The sequence below is a fragment of the Benincasa hispida genome, chromosome 9 (genome assembly GCF_027475165.1).
Source record: "Benincasa hispida cultivar pf3 chromosome 9, pf3_genome.v1.1, whole genome shotgun sequence".
Taxonomy (NCBI): domain Eukaryota; kingdom Viridiplantae; phylum Streptophyta; class Magnoliopsida; order Cucurbitales; family Cucurbitaceae; genus Benincasa; species Benincasa hispida.
In genome coordinates, this window is record NC_143486.1 from 63,270,824 (window position 1) to 63,280,210 (window position 9,387).

Genomic DNA, 9,387 nt, shown 5'->3' on the forward strand with positions numbered 1-9,387 from the left:
ATGACCTCTCCTCTTACTCCTTTTTGTGAATAATAATAATAAATAAATAAAATTGTCCACTTTCAATTACAATGTATAAACTATGGCAATAAGAAAAACAACAAGGGATCTTGAAACTTAAAGAATTTAACAATGTTGCATTTTAGTAGTTGAGTATGTATTAATAATCAAATACACATTTTCTATTTGGTTATTTATCATTTTAATATGTTTTAAAGGGATAGTTTGATTTTAAAATTTTATGAGACTTTATTGAATTTTATATTTTAATTTTAATTTTTTGTTTTTATTTTGGTTACTGAGAAAATTCATATAAGAAGTGATCTAGTGGGAAAAAATGAGAGTATCGAAAAAATAAAACTATATTGTAACGATTATAAGGTTTTCAATCTTTTTAATTTGAGATCCTTAATCGAAAATATATGAAATCCATATCGTAATTGATTTATCTATATCCAAGATGCTAATTGCATCAACCCATCTTTTGTAACATTAGACACTCATCTATTCTAGAATTTGATTATGAAATAACTCATAAACTTGGATAGATAGTCGTGGAGTTAAAACAACCTCAAGCGGAGCCTTTCTACCACTAGCCAACCATGACTCTCTTCCATGTCAAGAAGCTCTTTGGATGGCCTATCAATTTTAAACCCATGCAGCAAGTTTGCTAGCGTAAAATGTATTATTTGAAGGGCGAATGAGATACCAGGGCACATTCTTCGACCAGTTCCAAATGGTATCAATTGAGGACTTTATCCCTTAACATCAATACACTTTTGGCTTGTTAAAAATCCTTCTAGTCGAAATTCACTGGCATGTTCCCAAATAAGTGGATCTTTTTTGGAGCTTTTAAACATTAACAATGAGACGTGTTCCTCTTGGGATGTGGTAGCCAGAAATTGTACAATCTTCTATAGATTCATGAGGGATTAAAAGTAGTCCAGCTGGATATAATCGTAGAGTTTCCTTCACAATAGCTTGGAGATATATTAGATTTTTTACATCCGTGTCTTTCACTTGTCTTTCTCTTCCAATTTGTTCGTCTAATTCAAGTTGAGCCTTCTTCAATGCATCTTCATTGTTGAGAAGTAAAGAAGCAGCCCATATCATTGTAATTGACGTAGTGTCAAATCCGCCTAATATCATAGGCTGCATTAATTTCAACTAAAATGTTATCTATTTATATTCAATCTTTGAGACAACCCATAAATCTAAGATAAATTGCCACAAGGTTTTATATCTTTTTTTTTTGTTACGTATTTTTTCCGTATAAAATCAAACTTTACTCTGTTTCTAATAATAATAAAAAAAAAAAAATCATTGAAATTTTAAGTTAAAATTCTATTTTAACGAAGAAACCCGACCACCCTTTAATTTTTCCTATTTGTACAAACTTGTTTTTTAACCAATGAGTTTTAGATTTTTGAAAATGATGATGGTCTTCTTACCACTTCTTTACCGTATAGTTTTGCCTTTTCTAATCACTCACTAAATACTTTTAGCAAAATTTCAAGATAAAAACAAATCTTGAAAAATTATTTCTTTTTAGTATTAAAAATAAGCTTTATTGTGTAAAATACTCACTAAAATGTAGACAACAAATTGACATAAAAATCAATACGTGAAATTCATGTTTATAACCTTAATTTTCAAAATCCAAACGAGAATATACTTCTCAAATTCCTTCTTTTGACCACAAAATCTTCCTACCCTTTTATAATGTATAAACTTCTTAAATTCTTTTCATTGTAATTACAAAAAACCTTCCTACTTTTTTTCTTAATGGGGAAATTTTTTTTTTCACCTTAAGATTATCCATTGTATTAATTTTAACGGTTGAATTATACCTCCAGATAAGTATTATAATTTTAATCATAAACTTTAAAAAAATCTAAAATTATACCTCTAAATATCGTAAAAAAATATTTTACTTATGCCATTAATGAACTATAAAACATATGTACAATATAAGAAATCAATACTTTTTCGGAAAACGACACTAGAGCTAACTTTTTTTTAAAAAAAAGTTATGAATTTGAGCAATTAATTTGTATAGTATCTTAACTTATTTTGGTGGTAAAATTTAAAGTTGAGGGTCGAAATTAAACAAATGACCCATTTAAGTTCAAAATTCTTTTTCTTTTCTTTTTGAATTTCTACACTTTTCAAATTCAATTCTAATTTCTAAACTTCACGTAATTAATTTTGGGCCATGATGTCAAAATTTTAAATAATTATTTAATTCCAACTTGACAAATCGATACACATATTTTTTCATTTTCTTAACTAATAAATAAATGTCATTCCAAACAATTATTTTTTACCCCAGGACAGCGGATTCGATATAAAATTTCCCAATAATATACAATAAAACAAAATAATTGAAAATTGAAGTGGTTAGAGTATAGCCAAAAATGGAGAAATCAAAATAGAAAATTATCATAAATGATAAAATATTATAATTTATTGATGATAAATCATAATAGACTATTATCTGTTATCCAGTCTATCGCAAATAGTAAAACTGTGTTATATTTATAAATATTTTGGTTCATTTTTTTATATTTAAAAATAATCTTGCTATGAAATTAATGAGGTCTAGTTTATTTTTAACTCAACGCATTGTAGTTGTAATATTACAATATAAAATATTTTCCTTTTCCAAAAATTATTATTACCAGAAATTAAAGGGTAAATCATTAGAGCATCAAGTGAAATAGTTTACTATACATATATATAAACAGTTCATGATATTCATTTTGTTTGAAATATCAACGAACATGGAAGTTAAATGGTATTTCAAAAAAATTATAAAAACAAAAGTTTGTTAAAAAGTATTTCAATTTAAAAAATAAATCTAGGTTGTTTTATAAAATAGTAAGATGAACAAAAATATTCATAAATATTTGAAAATATGATTGTCTATTAATGATAGACATAATAGACCACGATGAACTACTATCAACTATCATATTTTGCTATATTTGAAAATATTTTCATCAATTTTGTCATTCAATTTTTTAATAAACATTTTACTTTTTAATTTGAGTAAAAATGCTTATAATATATACTTTACCATGCATGTAGCTTTGATGATTGTATCAGCATCGAAATCAAAATGTTGTCCATCATCATTTTCAACAGTTGAAATCATTACATCCATGAAGTCTTGTTCTTCCATCTCCCCTTTATTGCAATAATCTCTTCTCTCTCGATGTTGTTGGAGGAATATGTGAAATGCCTCGTCTAATATTTGTCCATTCTTCTTCATGACTTCTTCATGTCCTCCTATGTCCAATCAACTCAGAAATGGAAACGATTCTGAAGGAATGAAATTTCCAAATAATTCAAAGAAATCCCCACACGCCTTTCGCCACTTTTCTCTGCCCCCAAGGTCATTGAAGGCAGTGGCAAAAGGCTTCCCAATCACCATCTTCAACATGATGTCGAGGGTTATGTCTTCAAACCACCTCTTCATTTCCACCACAACTTTTTCACTTTTCTTATTGTTTTCGAGCCAATATAACTCGTAGCGTTCCTTCATCCATCTATGAACCTCAAATGATCTAATGCGTTCGAGTTGCTCGGTGCGTCGATTTGTGAAGAGTCCAAGCATGGCTAATTTGCGTACATAGCGCCAATATGGATCGTATGGGCTGAACGGTATCATTGCATAGTCATAAGTAAGAAGCTTTGACGCAGGCAGTTTTGGACGAGACGCAAATATTCTATCGTTTGTAGTAAAACACTCCATTGCTATTTCCCAATTGCTCACAACCAATGCCTTTTTCCTACCAAACCTAAACGTGAATATTGGTCCATACGCATCAGCCATTTTGGCCAACGTTTTGTGAGTTGGCTCCTCTGTATTGAGTAGATGGAGGTGGCCGATCACCGGCCACGTGCCATCGGCTTCCGGTGGGAGTCTCTTCCATTGGCTGACGGATCTCCGGGATATAATGAACATAGCGAAGAAAAAGAAGACAAGGGCGAAGAATATTCCGGTGACGGCGTGAGGCTGTTCCATTTCTGCTTCTCTAGTAATGTTTTTAAGTTTCAGGATCTGAAGAATCAAGTGTTGCAAAGGGTTAGTTTATATAAGAAGCCAATACCTTTATGGACTCCAAAATTAAATTAAATGGAGTTTTTTCTTCTTTTTTATTATTATTATTATTATTATTATTTATTTTTTATGCACACTTGGTCATTTTAAAGGACAAAATTTTCATTACTCTGCAATAATTGATCTTCAACCTGGTCGAGAAAAGGAAAAGCAAAATTCATCTTGAATCAAATTCATATCTTAGCGTTTTAAAGGATGATAGAAAATGAGTGGTACAGAAGGCGGGTTGGGATTAACTATAGAAAAAAAAAATTTCAAAAATTCATATTTATTTAAATATTTTTTAATAAAAATTGATTAAAATATACTTGAAAAACTATTTAAAATGATTGTCAAATACTCAAATTTCTACTTATTCTTTAAATTAATCACTTGAAAATTACTTCAAACACATCCTATTACTTCCATTATAATTAATTTCATATTTTATTTAGTTATTTAATAGATATAAATAAATAAAAATAAAAAAAGTGAGTATTTAGTAAAAAATAAAGGTTAAAAGTATAAATCTTTAGATATAGAGACTAAAAACAAAATGCATAACTCAAAGATAAAAGATAGAGATACTTAAGTAAATATCGGGCAACACTTATTTTTGTGCATCTCACTAAATTGTTAAAACATAATTCATTATGTGATAAAATTCTTACTTTTTTCTGAAATATTTTAACTATTTTTCTATATGTGTGATGAGAATGGAATGGATAAGTGATCATTAGAAGAATTTTGGGCTTTAATGTTGGTTTTAAACCGACATTAAAGATAGTGTTATTAAAGCCCTTTAATATCGGTCGTCTTTAATGTCGGTTTTAAACCGACATTAAAGGGCTTTAATAATACTATCTTTAATATCGGTTGACATTAAAGCCCTTTAATGAACTTTGCAACCACTGAAGCCCAAGAATCAAATGAAGCCCTTTAAACCAACATTGAAGCCCAAATCTATCCGTTATATCAATTATAGTCCGTTTTTTTTAAATTCCGTTGCCGAATCCATTTTTTTGGTAAAAAAGTATAACATGACACATCATCATCGAACGTTGTGGCTATGACATATTAACTTTTTTCTTTCCGAGGGATTTATTTTCAATCAAATTTTAAAACTGAGAAGCAGAGTAGTGAAAATTACGGGGATATTTGGCCAAGAATGAACCTGGTGGCGCGTGGCTGAGACACGCGAACGACAATGGAGGCATCAATTGGAGCAAAGATTAGTTCAGCACAAGTGCCAATAGCATTTTCATCTATTCCACTATAGAGCTAGTAGAACATAAAACAACGATAAGGACATAGAACTAGTGTAATTTCAAACACAATATTCATCCTACAAGACAGTAACAGAGCTTGTACCCATGAACAATGATTTGGAGAATGATATAATTTAAATAAAATAAAATAAAATAAAATGAGGTGGTTGTAAGATGGCCACCATGAACTTGAAAGAAAGTGGTAGAAAGATACAAAGATATTAAATCAAAACTCATTCTTGAAGAACAAACGACCTGATATCTTAGCGCCCATTTTTATAGTTTTATTCAAAATTTAAGTAAAGTTGGCTTTACTCATGCGTGAAGGTACCAACCTAGAGATTATCAATTAAAAGCATAAGCTTCAAAAAGTTAGTCTGCTTAAGTATTGCTTACTTGCAGTAGAAACATTTCTCTAGGCATCATTGCATCTTTAGGAGTATGGCCAATGCTTTCCAACTTAATCACTTCTAGAAACTGAGGTCAGTAAAACGTATTTGGTCTTATTAACTGCAAGAAAGAGGCCAATGGCCTTAAGAGAAATAATTCTTTGCAATATGTTTACTCACCTCTTCAATGCAAGCATGACTCAGGCGCTTCAGCGGAGACACGCAAACAACGGCAGAACGAGCAGCAGATCTGGTGGAGACACGCAAACGACAACGAAACGAGCAGCAGATCCAGTAGAGACATGCGAACGACGTCAAAACAAACAATAGATCCGGCAGAGACAAGCAAACAATAACGAAATGAGTAGCAGATCCGGTGGAATGACCAGCAGATCCGAGTAATTTAGTGCAGCAGCGCGAGTTACACGATGAACAGACTTGCACGAAGGCTAGATCTACACCACAACAGACTTTTCACCCACGATCGATGGACGAATGGCAAGGGTTTGGAAGAGAGGAGTGAGAAAGAATATGGTCTGAAGAGGGAAGTGTGAGAATGAGAAGAAAAAGAAAATAGAGGGAGAGTGAAGAGGGAAATCAAAAAAATGGGGGGGAAAATAGAAAGTTAGAGGAAAAAGTGAAGCGGATCTTTAATGTCGGTTTAAAATCGACATTAAAGGTACCCCTAAAATGTCGGTTTAAAACCGACATTAAAGATCCGCTTTTTTAAAAAAAAAAAAACAAAACCAACATTATACATCCGATTTCACTTTTTCCAACCAATATTAAAGCCCAAAATTCTTGTAGTGGATGCTCAGGATTCACGTAAACATCACTTTAAAAAATATAATTTTTGAAGTTTGGAAGTAAGAGTTCGGAACTCCAATTCTTGTTTTCCCAAAGAATTTGTGGATCCAAAAAAATCACTTTGATACGTTATGGACTTCTTATATTGTAGATGCCAAGAGTTCACAATTCCCTGAATTTCATAACTCTTTGAAGTTTATTATTCAGCTCCTTGTCCCAAGAACCCATAAGACACCGAATAGGTATAAAATTTAAAATTTGAAAATAAAAGTGAAAAAAAAAATAAAAATCTGAAGAGCCAAAAAATAAAAATCTGAAGAGCCAAATGGAGTTTGAGAGTAAAACATTTATAACGTGAATAATGTTATTGATAGAGATCGGATAAATTCTGGGGAGGGAAAGGGCCAAAACAATAAATAATAAATGTATAGAGGGACAAAATTTCAGAAAAGAAAAGAAAATAGGGTTTTCTTATAAATTAAAAGAAAGCATGTGTATTCATATATTTTGAAAAACAAACGTCTATTTTATTATTTGACTTTGAAAAATGTTTTAGTTCTTTTCTAGTAATTTTAAGAAATATTTTTACCATTAATATCTACTCATAAGAAACTCAAAGTTAACTAAAAATCCAAACAAATTATAAGTTTATATTTTCAACTAAAACCAGTATAACCACTCACATAAAGAGTTTGAAGTACTTTAGACTCTCAATCGTCCAAAGCTTTATGCACGATATAATAAGCCAACTCATTTTAATTATAATGGTAAACATGAGAGAAAACAACAACTCCCACCATGACCACGTTGCTTATCCTCCGTAATCAGGAAAGAAAGTTCAAAAAAACCAACAGCTTCATCCTTTAATAGATCAATATCCTCCAAACAATTCTTGTGCTCGACTTATTTATTATAAAAAAATAATAATAATTGCTACTTGACAATTTTACATGTAATGGACCTAGATTACACTAAGATAAATGCATTTCAATTCTATCTAAATATTTTCTTTGATCTAATTAAGGGAGATAAAAAAAATAAATACTAAAATATCATTTTCTCTTTTTTCTCCTTTTTTTTTTTTTTTTTTTTCAACGTTCACTCCCCCATTTCTATCACTTTCCATCATCATCTTTCTCTCCCTGATGCATTTGTCTTTTCTTCTCTCCTAAATTAACTTTTCTTCTCCCAAACCATTTTTCTACCATTTTTTTTTAATTGGATTCTTAGATTTTGAATCTAACTTTTACTTAGTCCCCAAATTTGAATATTTTACAAAATTCGTTCTTTTAAGTTTTTTATTTTTGTTTCAATTTAGTTCATACATTTTAAAATGTTATAATTTTACCTTTGAGATTTGAATTCTATATTTTAATTTTGTCTCTATATTTCAAGATGTTACATTTATAATATCAAATTTTTATTGAGTATTTATTTCCAATGATTGATGTCAATGTCTACTAATTAATTTAAAATAATTATGAAATAAAATTTTAATTAATTAGAATCAAACTCAAAATTTAATTTGTAACATTTTAAAACTTAAGAACTAAATAGAAATTAGATCAAAACCTTGGAAGCAAAAAGATATTTTTCCCCATCTCTATTCTCTCTCATTTTCTCCCTTTTTAGAAACTTCTTCTCTCTTTTCCATCTTTGTTTTTCATTTTTATCTCTTCGTCTCCTTTCTTTTTAGGTTCAATATTCTCTCTTCTTCATTCCTTCTTCTTTTCTCATCTCTTCTTTTTTTATATATTTATTTTTTCTTTTTTAAGTCGGATAGTTTTATGAAAAACGGAAAAACCCAATTGTCGATCGTGTCCTCTACTGGTCGACGTTTGTGCCATCGCCGTAATAGATGTAAACCGATCGTTAAAACTCGAGTTGTTGGCAGTGAACGGTGATTTTTGTCCAAAATTGACTCCGCCAGAACAATGACCACTCATACTATTTTCACATCTTTAGCTTGCTCTACATCAAATTTGACCTTTTTAGGATTATTTCTTTTATCAGTTTACGCTTCAATTAGTCCATTGTTAGCTCGGATTTGTTATTGCCTACAAACCCTCTTTAAGAAAATAATATTTATAATTTGACTGAATCTTATAACTTATACTACAACGTAGCACAAGTGGTAAAGACGGGGTCAAATTTTAGGAAAAAACGATATTTATCATATTTATGAATCTAAGCGATAACCAAGGGGAGGTTTTGTTGATTAATTTTTTGCAATGAAATTTAAAAGCAAAATTGAAAAGTGGAATTTAACTCGATTTAACAGAATCTAGTCTAGGGATTAAGAATTCTCCCGATTTCTTGATTATTCATTGACCCTTATTAAATGGAATACTTGCTAATTATTATCTTAGCTCATAAACACTAAAAGCCTAGAAATGCATGCCCTAGTTCCATGATTAATTCATTAATCAACCTAGATGCTTCAATTAATTAGGCTCGATAGCATCCATATCAATCAAGCATCCGCATTACGAAAAGTTAATCCAGCTATGTTGAATTAAAAAGTCAGAAAACCTAGGTTGTTAATTCAATTATTCTTGAAGTTGACTAATTATACAATGTTATGAAAAGATTATCTTAAATAACCTAAATCAGACACAAGCATGCTTTAGCCTTGCTCTTTTGAGATTAAAAACACATAACATATTAACAATCCTTAGCAATCAAAGAATTAGAGAGAATGGGCCAAAAACTCATAAATTCAAAGCATAGAAGTTGATTATTATTCAAGAACAAAAGTTATAGCGAACATTAATCAAAGAATTGAAAATTAAAATCTCATAACCAAGAAATTAGGATA

General features: G+C 30.1%; 1 pseudogene across 1 annotated transcript; it reads right to left on the reverse strand.

Annotated features, from left to right (window-relative positions):
• Nucleotides 1–421: 421 nt before the first annotated feature.
• Nucleotides 422–4,104, reverse strand: LOC120091626 (cytochrome P450 CYP82D47-like; annotated as a pseudogene). Its single transcript, XR_016532247.1, has 2 exons — nucleotides 3,080–4,104; nucleotides 422–1,152 (listed from the first exon to the last, which is right to left on the reverse strand). The product of XR_016532247.1 is annotated as a cytochrome P450 CYP82D47-like (transcript).
• Between the last annotated feature and the right edge of the window lie 5,283 nt (nucleotides 4,105–9,387).